Raw genomic sequence first — 20,170 nt, 5'->3', positions numbered from 1 at the left:
AGAGATTAAGAAGAAGGGTCTAGCATGAGTCCCATACTGTCTGGGACACTGTGTGATTACCTAATAATTATTGAAGAATCGCTTAAGCTTTGCACCAGTGAATTTACCTGGAAAGCAACCCCTACCAGATGGGCAGGCCCAGGAAGGAACAGCATAAATAATGCCTTTTTTTCAGTACAATGTTGGCACACATTCATCCAAATAAACAAATGTTCCATCCTAACTGATGAATTTAGTGGTGACAAAATAATTTATGTACAGATTTGTAGGACAATATATAGAACGCTACTCCAAACAAATGTTTGAAATGCAGCAAATTATCTCTTATTTTTCAAAGATACATATATTTACTCACATTTAGCTTTCTATGTAACATCCATGTGTACAGAAAGATAGAGAAGGAAGAAAGGGCACCAGAAGAGGAGAAAAGAGGCAGATGTGTTATAGCCTATCAGGATATTTGTAAGGGTATAACAGGAACCAAAACCATTTACAGAACGTACCTATTAGGATGAACAGAAGTGCATGAAAGTCTGTGAATGTATAGAAAAAGTACATACTCAAAATCTGAAAATACCTCTCTGGCTGATTTTTTATTTTGCTTTTTTTTTTCTTGTTTGTATATTTTAAATATTCTACACTTATTTTTTAATACATCCATAGTACAAATAAAAATATTTTTCCTAAACATATGTGCTAAGTATCCATTCTGTACCTAGAACTTGGCCTATAGAAAAGAATACACAAGCAGGCAGACTGTTATCAATAAATAATCCACAGGTACCAACAGTGATGGCAGCAGATACATTTCAGCACTGCCCACGAAGCCAGTGGAGGTACCTGGAAACTTGGTACATGGAGAATCTGTGTGTCCAGGATAAAGGGAGGTAAGAAATGATGAAAAGTGCAAATGGCTTAGAGCAGCTGACCCCAGAGGCAGGCACCTCGACATATGGCCTTTCTTGGTCATAGTACCCCTCCTCCGCTATGGCTTTCCTCACCCTGTCTCAATATTTCACTTTCTCTCGTTACATTGTCTAAAATGCCATCAATTCCATGTTATCTCATCCTCTTTCTAAAAAGCATAGGACTAGAAAATTTCCAGAGGTTGGATGTGTTAGTGATAGAGGAGGATAAGGGTAAGAAGAAGACAGGGAAATTCACTTGTTAACACAATATTGTTTATAAGGCACTTATAAACACATATTAATAAGCACTTCCAGTTCAAGATGGGGAGTACAGTGGACATACTTAATTCCTCTCCCTCTCACAACCCCATTGAAATGACAGTAAAAAATTTTTTAAAAATAAGTTCCACAACAGAGCTGAAAACAAAAAAGCCCCCAAAGAATATCACATTGACTAAAGTATTTCTGGCAAATGGAAAGAAACTAGGGCTGAATTGCCTGAGAAACTAAAGCAAAGGATTTGCAACATATACTCACACACTGAAGACGGCTGGTAAGGATTCAGAGGGGTTGCCCTAGAGAATCTGCAGGTCAGCCACTGCAGAGAGCACAGCAGGCTCAGAGCAGTCATCACAGTAATTAATTAAAGGATTATCTAATGTACTATTGGCCTGACTGGTTCCTCTCCCCGATAAACAGAGCAGTTAGTGCTGCCTTCACCCCAGGTGGAAGTTCCAAGAAATGATTAATACAAGTGAGAGATGTGACGGGACAAGATAGCCCTTGCTATCAAGGGCACTGAGACAGTAAAGAAAAGTAGAATAAGCTCTAGAACTAAACGTGAACTTGAAGGGTAGTGTAGATGGGAAACAAAAGTCAAAAGCAAACAGACAGAGAAAGACAAATACTGTATGATCTCACTTACATATGGAATCTAAGAAAACAGAAAAACCGAATTCGTAGAAAAAGACATCAGATTTGTGCCTTCCAGAGATGGGAGGTGGGGGGAGGGGGAATTGAATGAAGGTGGTCAGAAGGTTTAAACTTTTAGTTTATAAGATAAATAAGTACTGAGGATGTAATATTAAACATGATGACTACAGCGAAAGCTGTTGCATGCTATATTTGAAAGTTGCTGACAGAGTAGATCCTAACATTTTGCATCAAAAGTAAAAAACTGTTTTCTTTTTTTCTTTTTGTATCTAAAGGAGATAATGGATGTTAACTAAGCTTATTGTGGTAATCAACTGACAATATATATGTCAAGTCATTATGCTATACACTTGAAACTTATAAGGTGCTATATGTCAATTATATCTCAATTAAACTGAAGAAAAAGAAATAGACTTAACAAAAACACTTTTAAAAAGCAAGGGACTTCCCTGGTGGTCCAGTGGATAAGACTCCATGTTCCCAATGCAGAGGGCCTGAGTTCGATCCCTGGTCGGGCAACTAGATCCCACATGCATGCCACAACTAAGAGTTCACATGCCACAACTAAAGAGTCCGCATGCCACAACTGAGAAGCCCACATGCTGCAACTAAGAATCCACATGCCACAACTAAGATCCCTCGTGCCACAACTAAGACCAGGCACGAATTGGGAGATTGGGATTAACATATATACACTCACTATTGATACTAGGTATAAAATAGGTAACTAATGAGAACCTACTGTATAGCACAGGGAACTCTACTCAGTGCTCTGTGGTGACCTAAGTGCGAAGGAAATCCAAAAGAGAGGGGATATGTATATACATACTGCAGATTCACTTTACTGTGCAGTAGAAACTAACACAATATTGTAAAGCAACTAAACTCCAATAAAAATTTTAAAAGGGCTTCCCTGGTGGCAGAGTGGTTGAGAGTCCACCTGCTGATGCAGGGGACACGGGTTCGTGCCCCGGTCCGGGAAGATCCCATATGCCGCGGAGCGGCTGGGCCCATGAGCCATGGCCGTTGAGCCTGCGCATCCGGAGCCTGTGTTCCGCAACAGGAGAGGCCACAACAGTGAGAGGCCCGTGTACCTCAAAAAAAAAAAAAACAAAAACAAAAACAAAAACAAAACAAAACAAAACAAATTTTTTTAAATAAGAAAGAAAGAAATGCTAAGTAAAATGTTGGAAAAAATAAGTATAAATAAATAAATAATTTTTTTTAAACTACACAAGTGGTAGTCTCTCAAAGGTTGTTTAAAAAATTAATAAATAAAAAGCAAACAAAACATTCCTTCTTAAAGACCCCATTATATGGCAATTATTGAGATCTAAATCTTGGCTCCCTTCCTTCATACACATAGTCCATTATGAGAAGCCTGTCAACAGGCCCCACCCACTTACACAGAACCCTGCTTCTTATAGGGTCAGCACTGTTTCAGTTCAACAGAGTTACTTAACTTCAAAGGAAGCCTAACTCAGTTACTACTATCAACATATTCTTTCATTCAAAAACATAAACGGGTATTCAAGGATCACCAGCCATTTGACAAAAACAGATAGCATAAAAGATATGGATCCAAATAAACAAATAATCCAAAGATTTCAAATTGATATAAAAAGAAAGAAAAAGAAAAAAAAGACTTAATTTTTTTAACTAGCATTCTTAAAAAGATTCGAGGGTGACTATATCCAAAAAATCAAATTGACTTCCTGGAAATTAGGCAAAGAATAAGAATGTGTTCCTAAAACTTAAAAATATGATCGCCATAATTAAATATTCCATAGAGGGACTGAAAAATAGAATGAACAAAGCTAACATCCAAATTAATAATCTGGAAGAAAAAGTTGAGGAAATCACCTCAGATCCAAAGAAGTACAAAACATAAGAAAAAGCTCTCCAACACTTATCCAATGAAATTTCAAAAAAAGAGGTGAGCATTAGGAATTTTGCAGGTGAGAAATCTGAGGCTAGAAGAAATTAAGTGATTTGACTCTCTAGTAGTTCACAAATAGAGTCTGATATATTCCAGCTGTGTCCCACTCATAAGCCTAAAGCTAAAATTCAGTCAGTTCATGGAAGTGTGTCCCCAGTGGTTGATTACAGCTGGCACCCACTCTGATTAGTTAATGTGGGTGCCAGGCTAGTCAAATCAGTTGTTGACAGCTGGCTACTACTCTTAATGGTCAATGAAGATGCTGGCGCTGGTCTGTTCCATACCAGTTGTTTAAGGCTGGCATCTACTCTCAGGTAAGGCAGGTGCCAGTCCAGTCTACACTTATTGTTTACAGTTAACATTGGATTGGCCAGTGTATCAGCTGATGAATATCTGAATATCATCCCTGCCAAAGCCCATACTCGTTCAATGATGACTACATAATTTCATGGTACATTCAAAAAAAGGGGCAACTTTGAGTTTTTGTGAATCTCAAATTTGAAACTGGGGGAAAGAAATAAGGGTCCTTTCTGTCATCTCAACTTTAATCTGTGAGAAATTTCATGAATAAAGTCTCACCTTTCTTCTTCCTTTTTCCTTACACATCAAGAAATAAATGACCATGCTTTTAAGCCTGCTCCCACTCCTTTCTTAGGTGGTCCACACAAAGGGCAGACCAATCTGGTGAGCTCCGTTCTAGAAAACTACCAAGGGCAGCCAAGAGATTAAGTCCCAGACTGGAATGTTTCCTCCAAAGAGTTTCGTAGGAACTAGGAACCAAGACACACTGCCAAAATTGGTTGAGCAGAGAAAGCAAACAGGAAGTGATCTAAAGAAATATGGGGCTTGTGCTGACATCTATAGCAGGTAGATAAAAAGTGTCTCTAGCTCAGGTTTGAATGGACCAGTTCAGTTTTTAAAAGGTACAGGAAGAAACAGCCTGGATAGAATCACTACAAACCGTACCTAAAATGAAGGAATTCAGCTGCTTTGTTTATTCTCCCACTTTTGTTAAGTGCAAAGGTAAGACCAAGCTTCTCAACTATAGCATGCCATCTTTGACACACCAAGACAAACAAATGGCTAAAGTTTGAGGCCAGCCTCAATATCTGCCAACATAAAGTCAAAGTCCAAGTTAAATCAAAGCTCAGCATGCAGGGGTGATAATAGCATTCATAAAACTGAGGCCTTTGCCTCCTTAAAAACCACAAACTTAGGGTTCAAGATGGCAGAGTAGAAGGACATGTGTTCACTCCCTCTTGTAAGAGCACTGGAAACACAACTAACTGCTGAACAGTCATTGACAGGAAGACACTGGAACTCACCAAAAAAGATGCTCCACATCCAGTGACAAGGGAGAAGCTGCAGTGAGACAGTAGGAGGGGCACAATCACAATAAAATCAAATCCCATGGCCAATGGACGTGTGACTCACAAACTGCAGAACAATTACACCACAGAGGTCCACCCACTGGAGTGAAAGTTCTGAGCCCCACGTCGGACTGCCCAACCTGGGGGTCTGGCAAAGTGAGGAGGAATTCCTAGAGAATCAGACTTTGAAGGCCAGTGGGGTTTGACTGCGGGACTTCAACAGGACAGGGGGAAGCGGAGAGTCCACTCTTGGAGGGCACGCAGAAAGTAGTGTGCACATCAGGACACAGGGGAGGGAGAGGTGAACCCATGAGAGACTGAACCAGACCTACCTGCTAGTGTTGAAGGGTCTCCTGCAGAGGCGGGGGGCAGCTGTGGCTCATGGTGGGGACAAGGACACTGGCAGCAGAAGTTCTGGGAAATACTCCTTGGTGGGAGCCTTCCCAGAGTCTGTCATTAGCCCCACCAAAGAGCTGGGTAGGCTCCAGTGCTGGGTCGCCTCAGGCCAAACAACCAACAGGGAGGGAACACAGCCCCACTCATCAGCAGACAAGCAGATTAAAGTTTTACTGAGTTCTGCCCAGAAGAGCACCACCCAGTTCTACCCACCACAATTCCCTCCCATCAGGAAGCTTGCACAAGCCTCTTAGATAGCCTCATCCACCAGAGCACAGACAGCAGAAGCAAGAAGAACTACAATCCTTCAGCCTGTGGAACGAAAACCACATTCACAGAAAGACAGACAAAATGAAAAGGCAGAGGACTATGTACCACATGAAGGAACAAGATAAAACCCCACAAAACCAACTAAATGAAGTGGAGGTAGGCAACCTTCCAGAAAAAGAATTCAGAATAATGATAGTGAAGATGATCCAGGACCTCGGAAAAAGAATCAAGGCAAAGATTGAGAAAATGCAAGAAATGTTTAACAAAGACCTACAAGAATTAAAGAACAAACAAACAGAGATGAACAATACAATGACTGAAACGAAAAATGCCCTTGAAGTAATCAATAGCAGAATTACTGAGGCAGAAGAACAGATAAGTGACCTGGAAGACAGAATGGTGGAATTCACAGCCATAGAGCAGAATAAAGAAAAAAGAAGGAAAAAGAAGGATTCTTTTTGGCTGGATTCCTCGGCCAAATCTAAAAGAAGGAAAAGAAATGAAAACAGCCTAAGAGACCTCTGGGACAACATTAAATGCACCAACATTCGCATTACTGGGGGGGGCGGTCAAAGAAGTAGAAGAGAGAGAGAGAGGACACAAGAAAATATTTCAAGAGACAATAGTCAAAAATTTCCCTCACATGGGAAAGGAAATAGCCACCCAGGAAGCACAGAGTCCGAGGCAGGGTAAACTCAAGGAGAAGCATACCGAGACAAATAGTAATCAAACTGACAAAAATTAAAGACAAAGAAAAATTATTAAAAGCAACAGGGGAAAAATGACAAATAACACACAAGGGAACTCCCATAAGGTTAACAGCTGATTTCTCAGCAGAAACTATAGAAGACAGAAGGGAGTGACAGGACATATTTAAAGTGATGAAAGGGAAAAACCTACAACCAAGATTAATCTACCCTGCAAGAATCTCATTCAGATTTGACAGAGAAAAAAAAAGTTCTACAGACAAGCAAAAGCTAAGAGAATTCAGCACCACCAAACCAGCTCTACAATAAATGCTAAAGGAACTTCTCTAAGTGGGAAACACAAGAGAAGAAAAGGAACTACCAAAACAATTAAGAAAATGGTAATAGGAACATACATATTGATAATTACCTTAAATGTGAATGAATTAAATGCTCCAACCAAAAGACACAAGCTTGCTGAATGGATATAAAAACAAGATCCATATATATGCTGTCTACAAGAGACCCACTTCAGACCTAGGGACACATACAGACTGAACGTGACAGGATGGAAAAATATATTCCATCCAAATGGAAATCAAAAGAAAGCTGGAGTAGCAACAGTCATATCGGATAAAATAGACTTTAAAATAAAAAATGTTACAAGAGACAAGGAAAAACCACTACATAATGATAAAGGGATCAATCTAAGAAGAAGATATAACAATTATAAATATATATGCACTTAAAATAGGAGCACCTCAATACATAGGGCCAATGCTAACAGCTATAAAACAGGAAATCGCCAGTAGCACAATAATAGTGGGGACTTTAACACCTCACTTACAACAATGGACAGATCATCCAGACAGAAAATTAATAAGGAAACACAAGCTTTAAATAACACAGTAGACCTGATAGATTTAATTGATATTTATAGGACATTCCATCCAAAAACAGCAGATTACACTTTCTTCTCAAGTGCACATGGAACATTCTCCAGGATAGATCACATCTTGGGTCAAAAACCAAGCCTTGGTAAAGTTAAGAAAATTGAAATCATATCAAGCATCTTTTCCAACCACAAGGCTATGAGATTAGAAACGAATTACAGGGGAAAAAACATAAAAAACACAAACACATGGAGGCTAAACAATACCTTATTAAAAAACCAACAGATCACTGAAGAAATCAAAGAGGAAATTAAAAAATACCTAGAAACAATTGACAATGAAAACATGACGACCCAAAAACTATGTGATGCCGCAAAACTAGTTCTAAGAGGGGAGTATATAACAATACAATCCTACCTCAAGATACAAGAAAAATCTCCAATAAACAACCTAACCATACATCTAAACCAATTAGAGAAAGAAGAACAAAAAAACCCCAAAGTTAGCAGAAGGAAAGAAATCATAAAGATCAGATGAGAAATAAATGAAAAAGAAATGAAGGAAATGAGAGCAAAGATCAATAAAACTAAAAGGTGGCTCTTTAGAAGATAAAGAAAATTGATAAACCAGTAGCCAGACTCCTCAAGAAAAAAAGGGAGAGGACTCAAATCAACAGATATAGAAATGAAAAAGGAGAAGTAAAAACTGACAATTCAGAACCACAAAGGATCACGAGAGACTACTACAAGCAACTCCATGCCAATAAAATGGACAACCTGGAAGAAATGGACAAATTCTTAGAAAAGCACAACCTTCCAAGACTGAACCAGGAAGAAATAGAAAATATGAAAAGACCAGTCACAAGCACTGAAAGTGAAACTGTGATTAAAAATCTTCCAACAAATAAAAGCCCTGGGCCAAATGGATTCCCTGGCCAAATCTATCAAACATTTAGTGAAGAGCTAACACCATTCCTTCTCAAACTCTTCCAAAATAGAGCAGAGGGAGGAACACTCCCAAACTCATTCTATGAGGCCACCATCACTCTGATACCAAAACCAGAAAAAGATGTCACAAAAAAAGGAAAACTACAGACCAATATCACTGATGAACATAGGTGCAAAAATCCTCAACAAAATACTAGCAAACAGAATCCAGCAGTACATAAAAAGGATCATACACCATGATCAAGTGGGGTTTATCCCAGGAATGCAAGGATTCTTCAATATACGCAAATCAATCATTGTGATACACCATATTAACAAATTCAAGGATAAAAACCATATGATAATCTCAATACACACAGAAAAAGCTTTTGACAAAATTCACCACCCATTTATGATAAAAACTCTCCAGAAAGTGGGCATAGAGGGAATTTACCTCAACATAAAAAGGCCATATATGACAAACCCACAGCCAACACCATTCTCAATGGTGAAAAACTGAAACCATTTCCACTAAGATCAGGAACAACACAGGGTTTCCCACTCTCACCAGTATTATTCAACATAGTTTTGTAAGTTTTGGCCACAGAAACAAGAGAAGAAAAAGAAATAAAAGGAATCACCAAATCGGAAAAGAAGTAAAACTGTGACTGTTTGCAGATGGCATGATAATCTACACAGAGAATCCTAAAGATGCTAGCAGAAAACTACTAAAGCTAATCAATGAATTTGGTAAAGTAGCAAGATACAAAGTTAAGGCACAGAAAACTCTTGCATTCCTATAAACTAATGATGAAAAATCTAAAACAGAAATTAAAGAAACACTCCATTTATCATTGCAAAGAAAGACTAAAATACCTAGGAATAAACCTACCTAAGGAGAAAAAAGACCTGTATGCAGAAACTATAAAACACTGATGAAAGAAATTAAAGATGAAACAAACAGATGGAGAGATATACCATGTTCCTGGGTTGGAAGAATCAACATTGTGAAATTGACTCTACTACCCAAAGCAATCTACAGATTCAATGCAATCCCTATCAAACTACCACTGGCATTTTTCACAGAACTAGAACAAAAAATTTCACAATTTGTACAGAAACACAAAAGACCCCGAATAGCCAAAGCAATCTTGAGAACGAAAAATGGAGCTGGAGGAATCAGGCTCCTAACTTCAGATTACACTACAGAGCTACAGTAACGGTACTGGCACAAAAACAGAAATATAGATCAGTGGAACAGAATAGAAATCCCAGAGAAAAACACATATGGTCACCATATCTTTGATAAAGGAGGCAAGAATATACAATGGAGAAAAGACAGCCTCATTCAATAAATGGTGCTGGGAATACTGGTCAGCTACATGTAAAAGAATGAAATTAGAACACTCCGTAACACCATACATAAAAATAAACTCCAAATGGATTAAAGACCTAAATGTAAGGCAGATGCTATAAAACTGTTAGAGGAAAACATAGGCAGAACACTCTATGACATGAATCACAGCAAGATCCTTTTTGACCCACTTCCTAGAGAAATGGAAATAAAAACAAAAATAAACAAATGGGACCTAATGAAACTTAAAAGCTTTTGCCCAGCAAAGGTAACCATAAACAAGTCAAAAAGACAACCTTCAGAATGGGAGAAAATATTTGCAAACGAAGCAACTGACAAAGGATTTATCTCCAAAATATACAAGCAGCTCATGCAGCTCAATATCAAAAAAGAAAAAACCCAATCCAAAAATGCACAGAAGACCCAAACAGACATTTCTCCAAAGAACATATACAGATTGCCAAAAACACATGAAAGGATGCTCAACATCACTAATCATTAGAGAAACGCAAATCAAAACTACAATGAGGTATCACCTCACACTGGTCAGAATGGCCATCATCAAAAAATCTACAAACAATAAATGCTGGAGAGGGTATGGAGAAAAGGGAGCCCTCTTGCACTGTTGGTGGGAATGTAAATTGATACAGCCACTATGGAGAACAGTATGGAGGTTCCTTAAAAACCTAAAAATAGAACTACCATATGACCCAACAATCCCACTACTGGGCATATACCCTGAGAAAACCATAATTCAAAAATAGTCATGTACACATTGCAGCACTATTTACAATAACCAGGACATGGAAGCAACCTAAGTGTCCATCAACAGATGAATGGATAAAGAAGATGTGGCCCATATATACAATGGAATATTACTCAGCCATAAAAAGAAACGAAATTGAGCTATTTGTAATGAGGTGGATGGACCTAGAATCTGTCATACAGAGTGAAGTAAGTCAGAAAGAGAAATACAAATACAATATGCTAAGACATATATATGGAATCTAAGGGGAAAAAAAGGTTCTTATGAACCTAGGGGCAGGACAGGAATAAAGACACAGACGTAGAGAATGGATTTGAGGACACGGGGAGGGGGCAGGGTAAGCTGGGATGAAGTGAGGGAGTGGCATGGACATATATACACTACCAAATGTAAAATAGCTAGTGGGAAGCAGCCGTATAGCACAGGGAGATCAGCTCAGTGCCTTGTAACCACCTAGAAGGGTGGGATAGGGAGCATGGGAGGGAGATACAAAAGGGAGGGGATATGCGGATATATGTATACGTATAGCTGATTCACTTTGTTATACAGCAGAAACTAACACAACAATGTAAAGCAATTATACTTCTATAAAGATATTAAAAAAAAAAACTATCCAACCTTACACCTAAGGGAACTAGAGAAAGAAGAACATACAAAACCCAAAGTTAGTAGAAGGAAAGAAATCATAGAGATCAGAGCAGAAATAAATGAAATAGAAAGAAAGAAAACAGTAGCAAAGATCAATAAAACTAAAAGCTGGTTCTTTGAGAAGATAAACAAAATTGATAAACCTTTAGCCAGACTCATCAAGAAAAAGAGGGAGAGGACTCAAATCAATAAAATGAGAAATGAAAAAGGAGAAGTTACAATGGACACTGCCGAAATAAAAAGCATCCTAAGAGACTACTACAAGCAACTCTATGCCAATAAAATAGACAACCTGGAAGAAATGGACAAATTTTTAGAAAGGTATAACCTTCCAAGACTGAACCAGGAAGAAACAGAAAATATGAACAGATAAATTACAGGTAATGAAATTGAAACTGTGATTAAAAATCTTCCAACAAACAAAAGTCCAGGACCAGATGGCTTCACAGGAGAATTCTACCAAACATTCAGAGAAGAGCTAACACTCATCCTTCTCAAACTCCTCCAAAAAATTGCAGAGGGAGGAACATTCCCAAACTCATTCTATGAAGCCACCATCACCCTGATACCAAAATCAGACAGAGATACTACAAATAAAGAAAATTACCAACGAATGTCATTGATGAATACAGATGCAAAAATCCTCAATAGAATACTAGCAAACAGAATCCAACAACACATTAAAAGGATCATAAACCATGATCAAGTTGAATTTATCCCAGGGATGCAAGGATTCTTCAATATCTGCCGATCAATCAATGTGATACACCATATTAAAAAATTGAAGAATAAAAACCACATGATCGGGGCTTCCCTGGTGGCACAGTGGTTGAGAGTCCGCCTGCCGATGCAGGGGACAAGGGTTCGTGCCCCGGTCTGGGAAGATCCCACATGCGGTGGAGCAGCTAGGCCCATGAGCCATGGCCAATAAGCCTGCGCGTCTGGAGCCTGTGCTCCGCAAAGGGAGAGGCCACAACAGTGAGAGGCCTGCGTACCACAAAAAAAAAAAAAAAAAAAACACCACATGATCATCTCAATAGATGCAGAAAAAGCTTTTGACAAAATTCAACACCCATTTATGATAAAAACTCTGCAGAAAGTGGGCATAGAGGGAACCTACCTCAACATAATAAAGGTCATATATGACAAACCCACAGCAAACATCATTCTCAATGGTGAAAAACTGAAATCATTTCCTCTAAGATCAGGAACAAGACAAGGGTGTCCACTCTCACCACTATTATTCAAACTAGTTTTGGAAGTTCTAGCCATGGCGATCAGAGAAGAAAAAGAAATAAAAGGAAGCCAAATTGGAAAAGAAGAAGTAAAACTGTCACTGTTTGCAGATGACATGATACTATAAATAGAGAATCCTAAAGATGCCACCAGAAAACTACTAGACCTAATCAATGAAGTTGGTAAAGTTACAGGATACCAAATTAATGCCCCCAAATCTCTTGTATTCCTATACACTAACAATGAAAGATCAGAAAGAGAAATTAAGGAAACAATCCCATTCACCACTGCAACAAAAAGAATAAAATACCTAGGAATAAACCTACCTAAGGAGGTAAAAGACCTGTACTCAGAAAATTATAAGACACTGATGAAAGAAATCAAAGATGACACACACAGATGCAGAGATATACCATGTTCTAGGATTGGAAGAATCAATATTCTGAAAATGACTATACCCAAAGCAATCTACAGATTCAATGCAAGTCCTATCAAATTACTAATGGCATTTTTTATAGAACTAGAACAAAATATCTTAAAATATGTATGGAGACACAAAAGACCCCAAATAGCCAAAGCAACCTTGATGGAAAAAAATGGAGGTGGGGGAATCAGACTCCCTGACTTCAGAATATACTACAAAGGTACAGTAATTAAGACAATATGGTACTGGCACAAAAACATACATACTGATCAATGGAACGGGTTAGAAAGCCCAGAGATAAACTCACACACCTATGGTCAACTAATCTATGACAAAGGAGGCAAGGATATACAATGGAGAAAAGACAGTTTCTTCAGTAAGTGGTGCTGGGAAAACTGGACAGTTACATGTAAAAGAATGAAATTAGAACACTCCCTAACACCATACACAAAAATAAACTCAAAATGGATTAAAGACCTAAATGTAAGGCCAGACACTATAAAACTCTTAGAGGAAAACATAGGAAGAACAGTCTTTGACATAAATCACAGCAAGATCTTTTTTGACCCACCTCCTAGAGTAATGGAAATATCAACAAAAATAAACAGATGGGACCTAATGAAACTTAAAAGCTTTTGCATAGCAAAGGAAACTATAACCGAGATGAAAAGACAACCCCCAGAATGGGAGAAAATATTTGCAAACGAGTCAACGGACAAAATATTAATCTCCAAAATATATAAACAGTTCATGCAGCTCAATATTAAAAGAACAAACAACCCAATCAAAAAATGGGCAGAAGATCTAAACAGACATTTCTCCAAAGAAGACATACAGATGGCCAAGAGGCCAACATCACTACTGCTCAACATCACTACTTATTAGAGAAACACAAATCAAAACTACAATGAGGAATCACCTCACACAGGTTAGAATGGGCATCATCAGAAAATCTATAAACAATAAGTGCTGAGAGGGTGTGGAGCAAAGAGAACTCTCTTGCACTGTTGGTGGGAATGTAAATTGATACAGCCACTATAGAGAACAGTCTGAAGGTTCCTTAAAAAACTAAAAATAGAATTACCATATGACCCAGCAATCTCACTACTGGGCATATACCCTGAGAAAACCATAATTCAAAAAGGCACATACAGGGCTTCCCTGGTGGCGCAGTGGTTGAGAGTCTGCCTGCCAATGCAGGGGACACAGGTTTGTGCCCCGGTCCGGGAAGATCCCACATGCCGCAGAGCAGCTAGGCCCATGAGCCATGGCCACTGAGCCTGCGTGTCCAGAGCCTGTGCTCCACAACGGGAGAGGCCACAACAGTGAGAGGCCTGCGTACCGCAAAAAAAAAAAAAAAAAAAAAAAGGCACATACATCCCAATGTTCATTGCAGCTCTATTTACAATAGCCAGGTCATAGCAATCTAAGTGTCCATCAACAGACGAATGGATAAAGAAGAAGTGGTACATATATACAATGGAGTATTACTCAGCCATAAAAAGGAACGAAATTGGGTAATTTGTAAAGATGTGGATGGACCTAGAGACTGTCATACAGAATGAAGTTAGTCAGAAAGAGAAAAACAAATAACCTATATTATCGCATATATGTGGAACCTAGAAAAATGGTACAGATGATCCAGTTTGCAAGGCAGGAATAGAGACACAGATGTAGAGAACAAATGTATGGACACCAAGGGCGGGGAGGAATGAATTGGGACATTCAGATTGACATATATACACTAATATGTATAAAATAGATAACTAATAAGAACCTGCTGCATAAAAAATAAATTAATTTAATTTAATTTAAAAAGTAAAAGACAAAGAAATAAAGGAAACCCACAAACTCAGATCACACCAGGAGGCCTTAACGGAGTAGTCTGGACTTTGCTGATGGTTCGCGGGATTTTGTAGAGCACATTCACCCCTTAAGAGATCCTCTCTGAAATCACCGGGAGGTACAAGCTCATAAGAGCTACAGAATCAGGTCCTAAATGTTATTTTCATAGCCCCTCCGTGGCCTACTGAGGAAGTAAACAAAATGCCACTGAGCTACCTGCTGTTTTGGGCCTCACATTCCCTGCAGGCAAAAGCATAGGCAGAGTCAGTTTCATAAAGGGTTAAAAATCATGGGAATTTTTCTGTACTTTAAAATATTGCATGAAACTCACTTCTGTACGAATAATGATCATCTGCATTTTTCTTCCCTGCCTCTTCATCTAACAAATACATTTTTACAGGTTTACAACATTCTTTACAGCTCACGTAAAACACATAATTTTCCTCCTGTTTATATCACTTGTTTATTATTTATTTATTAGATTTATATGGCGCTTTCCTCCAAAAGGCACTACACAGCCAACTCCGATGTAATAAACATTACATTAAACTCTTCTTAAAAACCACAGTCAGGGAAGTGGCCAGCATGAAGGCCCAAGAGACATGCACAGGAAGAACAAAGAGCCATGGGTCTGGTGAAATACGCAAGCAAGTAGTCAGTATATTAGGAGGCCAGTGACCGGAAGGCCTGTCCTGCATTCTCTGGTCACTCTACCTGCAAATGACCCTGAGAGTGCCTTTGATTAAAAGTGACAGAGCCCAAGTATCTCTATTTCTGTGTGGGAGTGGACGTGGGTCTGTAGGGGAGTGGGGAGGGGGTGGAGTATTGTAGCTATATCTCCGGGCTCCGGAGAGGATGTCTGAAAACAAAGATACCTACACAGACAATGTGTTTTGAAAATCTCTGGAGAAAGATACATAGTGATGTTTTATAACAAATCACCGAGATAGATTTTTTCTGTATAAATACAATTCACGGTCAATCCTCAGTTCTGCTGAGTGTCCATGACTTCCAAAGGCTCTGTAGACGTTCAAAGGCCAGGGAAGCTCAAAAGTGCAAAGATTCTCAAAATCGAAAAGCGACAAGGTGACTTCAGCTTTTAAATTCCGGGCCACATTGATTTGACAAAGCCACGTGTTGACGTCCTGCATATGTGATCCTCGCAGTGGTGGAAGGGGTAGCTAAACAGTAACTCTCCCAGGCGCTGCTGGAAGATCAGGACAAGAATGAGCAAGAAGGGAGTATATTCTTACTTGTGGTCCAAAGAAGAAAGAGGACCATTCCCAGTAAATGGAGCAGATGATGTAGCTCTCCTATCAGTACAGACAGTGGGAGAGAATCCAGCCAGGAGAAAGAATAACATCATTATCCTTATTATTATTACTAGTAGTAGTAGCGGGAGTGTTGTTGTTATTGTTATTTCGTGGATATTTTGACCCAGGCACTCTTGTGCTCCAATCATATATGCTGACCTCTTTAATCCCCAGAACAAACCTACAGAGTGGGCATGACCGTTTTCCTAGTTTTACAAATAAGGAACCTGAGACTTAAATAAGTTATTTGCCCAAAGTCACTCAGCTAGTAAGTGCTTGAGCTAGGATTCAAACCCAGCACAAAAGGATAGGTAAGAAAACCAAGGAAACATATAAAAGGCATCTGTGCATTGACAAAAAGAGAAGGGAAGATCAATTTCCCTTCTGAAAGCTGTTGTTAGAGAGCTAACAGCACAATAGCAGGTTCGGGACAACAAATAAAGACCTTACGATAAGGCAGCAGCAAGCCCAGTGCAGACAGAAGAGGTACAGCAATGCGGAGACCCTGTGATGAGAGGAGCTCAGAAAGGACCAGTAATCTTATCCCCAGGGCTGAGTGAGCAGGAGCTGGGAGCTGGGAACTGAAACCCACTGTGTTGTCTTGTATAACTGACTGTGTGCTTCAGCCAAGTTCACTGTGGAGTTCTAAAGTGATTCATTCTCAGTAGCCCATTGGTGACCCTCCCCCACCTAAATATAAATACGATGCATTCAGCACTTACTGAGCATCAAGCGTTTAACACACGTCATCTTACTTAAACCTCACAGCAGCACTATAAAGTAGATACCATAATCACCCCCATCTTACCGACAAGGAGGCACAGAGAAGTTGAGTAAATTGCTCAAAGTCATACAGAGTTAGAAAAAGGTAGAGATGGACCCCCAGTCTAGCGAGTCTGGCTCCAGAACTCAGCTTCCTAGTTTCCATGCTGTGCACCTTCTAGAACCTGATTCTGTGCACTGCAACCCCCTCTCAGCTCTGTCTGACCTCTCTTCTGAGAAGGAAACTAGCCAACGTCCTGTTTCTTGTTTTCACTACGAGAAGGCCAGCTTCATCAAGTCACCCACTCTGACCAAGTGAAAATTACCTGGGAACAAATGTAGAAGATACCACAGAGAGAGAAAAAAAGTGACGTGGAATCCCTATTAACCTGTACATCCCCAGACATTCTTTTGAAAGTGCTTTGTATCACAGAGCATATGTGTCATAACATACATAGTCCCCGTGGAAGCTGTCTTCCACATGGCAGCTGTTGCAATGATCATAGCAGAGATTTCTCATTCTCACTTCTGGCGGTCTGGGAAATGGCAACTGAGGCTGGGAATCATAAGCATCATAAGCAGCATGGACTATGCCAGGATCAACCTGCACTCTTGTCTAGAAAAACCTTCACCATCTTCAAATGGCTCCCTCCTTCTCGTCCTTAAAGTTTCAGATTAAATGACAGTAATTCACAGAGATCCTCCTAAATCAAAACCTGGTATCACCCTAGCACTCACCATAAGCAGTAATTATATCTTTTATTAATTTACTTGTTTTTGTTGATGTATTTGTTTTCTAGGGCTGCCATAATAAAGTACCACAAAAGAGGTGGCCTAAACAACAGAAACTTATTCTCTCTCATTTCTAGAGCCTAGAAGTCCAAAATCAAGGTTTCAGCAGGGTCATATGCCCTCTGAGACTCTTGCTAGAACCCTTCCTTGCCTCTTCTAGCTTGCGGCAGTGGCCATCGGCCCTTGGTGTTCTTTGGTTTACAGGTGCATCACTTGAGTCTCTGCCTCTATTGTCACATGACATTCTCCACATGTGTTGCTGTGTCCAAATTTCCCTCTTCTTATATGGACACCAGTCATATTGGATTAAAGCCCCACTCTACTCCAGTATATTATCTTAGCTAATGACATCTTCAGATGGCTAGTTCTGGCCCCCTGAAGTGTGAAAGAATACATTTCTATGTTTAAGCCTCCCAGTTTATGGTCATTTGCTACAGCAGTTCTAGGAAAATGCTGCCAGAAATTCTCTTAGCTTTATTTATCCCTGGGTTTCCACATTTATTTGACCAAATAAATATTTTCCCATGATAGCTATTAACAATCCCTAATTCCTTAGGTGGAAAATATATATAGGAAAAAGCTAATCTAATCTTCCTATTTTTCATAGGAAGAAACTGAGACTAGAGGAGGAGACCAGATTCACAAGCTCATGCCTGGCAGGATGGAGACCAGAACTCAGACCTCCAACTCCACTCTGGGTGCACTTTGCCATCTCACAGTTAATTCTCAGCCACCCAGGAAATGGGGGTGCCTTGAAATAGAACAGGGAACCTCTCCCAACTGAAGAACATCCTTCAGTGATGTCTCTTGGACTCCTTGAAGGTATTTAGTCAATATTTTTCTAACCAATAGGAGAAATTGTTATCATTTTTAGGGAGGTTATGGGAAATGTGTTCAAGAAACCAGTGATGAAAGCAGCTGGTCCAGTGTACACTGATGTCTCAGATGAGTGGAACGGACCAAAATTACAGCCGCAGAGGGGTCTTCAGCCCCTCGTCACCACCACCCTTGTGCCTAAGGAAAGGGACATGGGAAGCAAGTGTCTTCTATGTGAAAAGGGATAGCTTCATTTATGCAGTTATGGGCTCTTCAGTCCTTTTGCTTCTCTTCTTTTTGCCCCCTCATCCAACCTTCTTCCCCAGACATACAGAATCCATGAGAAGTAAGCCATTCCAGCTCTGGAGAAGGGGAAGAAGCTTCTCCTACCTTCCACTTGATAAGCTGAGGTGACTGCCCCCCATCCAAATCCTGCAGGAAAATCCATACTTTCAGAAGACGGCCAACCGGAACACTCAGGCAACAGAGCTGCACCCTTCAGGCAGGCGAGCCCAGCAGCTGTGCAAACAGTAAGTGAACTCTCACCCTGACCGAAGTCTCAGAATGCAAACGAGTATGCACACAAGAAGGGAACCTGATTAAAGCATCCCACTCGACTGGCCACAGCCTTGATTTGAAACCAAGACACTTGGTTCAGGGGGACCATTTATACTGTTCTTCTCCGGACACTCCCCGATTTTTAACAGAGTTGGGCCAGCCTGGGGACAGACCAGGTCCCTGCTTTGGCAGGGTACCCATTCATCTAATCTTTTCCCTTTTAATGAAACACATGGACATTGTTTTTAAAAGTCACATAATCCTACTAGAACTTTCCCTTGGCCAATTCCTCCCAATTCCTTATCCCCACTCCCTAGAGGCCACCATTTTCAAGTGTTTCTTCTGATATTTATTCCCCTGTTGTCAAATAATAGGCTGAGATTGGTGCCTCTTAATTTGTTTTTCAATTTTAGATAATAACTATTGACTTCTGGATATAAGGGTGGAAGATCCTAGCATGTGTGCTCTCTCTCTCTCCCCTTCCTCCATCGACCTGATGTGGTTGGATTACCTCTTCTGTTTAAATAAATATTCGATATTTACATGAATTTGACTGCGTATGGCTCAAAGCTGAGCTGTGTAGTATGCCATGCTTACAGGCAACTTTTCATTTTCTCCAGGGTTCAACTGTCTGGATTTTATATTTAAATTCCTCTATTCTTATCACTAATTTATCCCCAAACAGTCTGACAGGACTATGAATCTATGTTTAAATACCTCTGTTTGCTTGCTCCACTCTGCACTGTTTGTTTCTTAGGCAGCCACAGAGCTATGTAGTCTTTAACTTCCCTCACCAGTCTCCTGGGCTTTCTCCCTCTTTTTTCCTTTCCCTTTTCAGAGAAACAAATCCTTGAATAACTTTCTGATAAAATGGGCATGGGAGGCACGTTTTTTGAAACCTGTAGTTCTGCAATTAACTTTATTCTAATGTCACACTTGATATGTAGTTTGGCTACTATGGGATTTTATGGTAGAAATAATTTTCATTCAGAATTTTGAAAGCATCGGTTTACGGTTTTCTAGCTTCCAGTGTGGCAACTGAGAAGTCTGATGACAATCCAAGTCCTATTCTTTCATATGTCACCTGTTTTGTGCCCCAGCCCACCCTCCCTGCTCCCCAAGCTTCTGTTTCTGAAATTTCACAGTCACATGCTTGATGTGGAATTTCTCATCCACTGTGCCAGACACACAGCCTGTGGACCGTAGTCATGCAGGATGTTGACAATAGGGGAAGCTGGGAGAGGGATACACGGGAATACTCTGTACTATCTTTGCAACGTTTCTGTACATCTAAAATTGATCCAAAATTAAGTTGTTTTTTTAATGCCTGTGAAA

The 20,170-nt window shown here is 39.8% G+C and overlaps 1 pseudogene; it reads right to left on the bottom strand.

The window, feature by feature from the left end:
- LOC137222994 (cytosolic beta-glucosidase-like) overlaps positions 1-18,725 on the bottom strand; it is a 150,571-nt pseudogene extending 131,846 nt beyond the window's left edge.
- Between the last annotated feature and the right edge of the window lie 1,445 nt (positions 18,726-20,170).

The sequence above is a fragment of the Pseudorca crassidens genome, chromosome 4 (genome assembly GCF_039906515.1).
Source record: "Pseudorca crassidens isolate mPseCra1 chromosome 4, mPseCra1.hap1, whole genome shotgun sequence".
In the NCBI taxonomy this organism is placed as follows: Eukaryota; Metazoa; Chordata; class Mammalia; order Artiodactyla; family Delphinidae; genus Pseudorca; species Pseudorca crassidens.
Note: the sequence above shows the minus strand (reverse complement) of the source record. Positions and strands in the feature narration are given on the sequence as shown.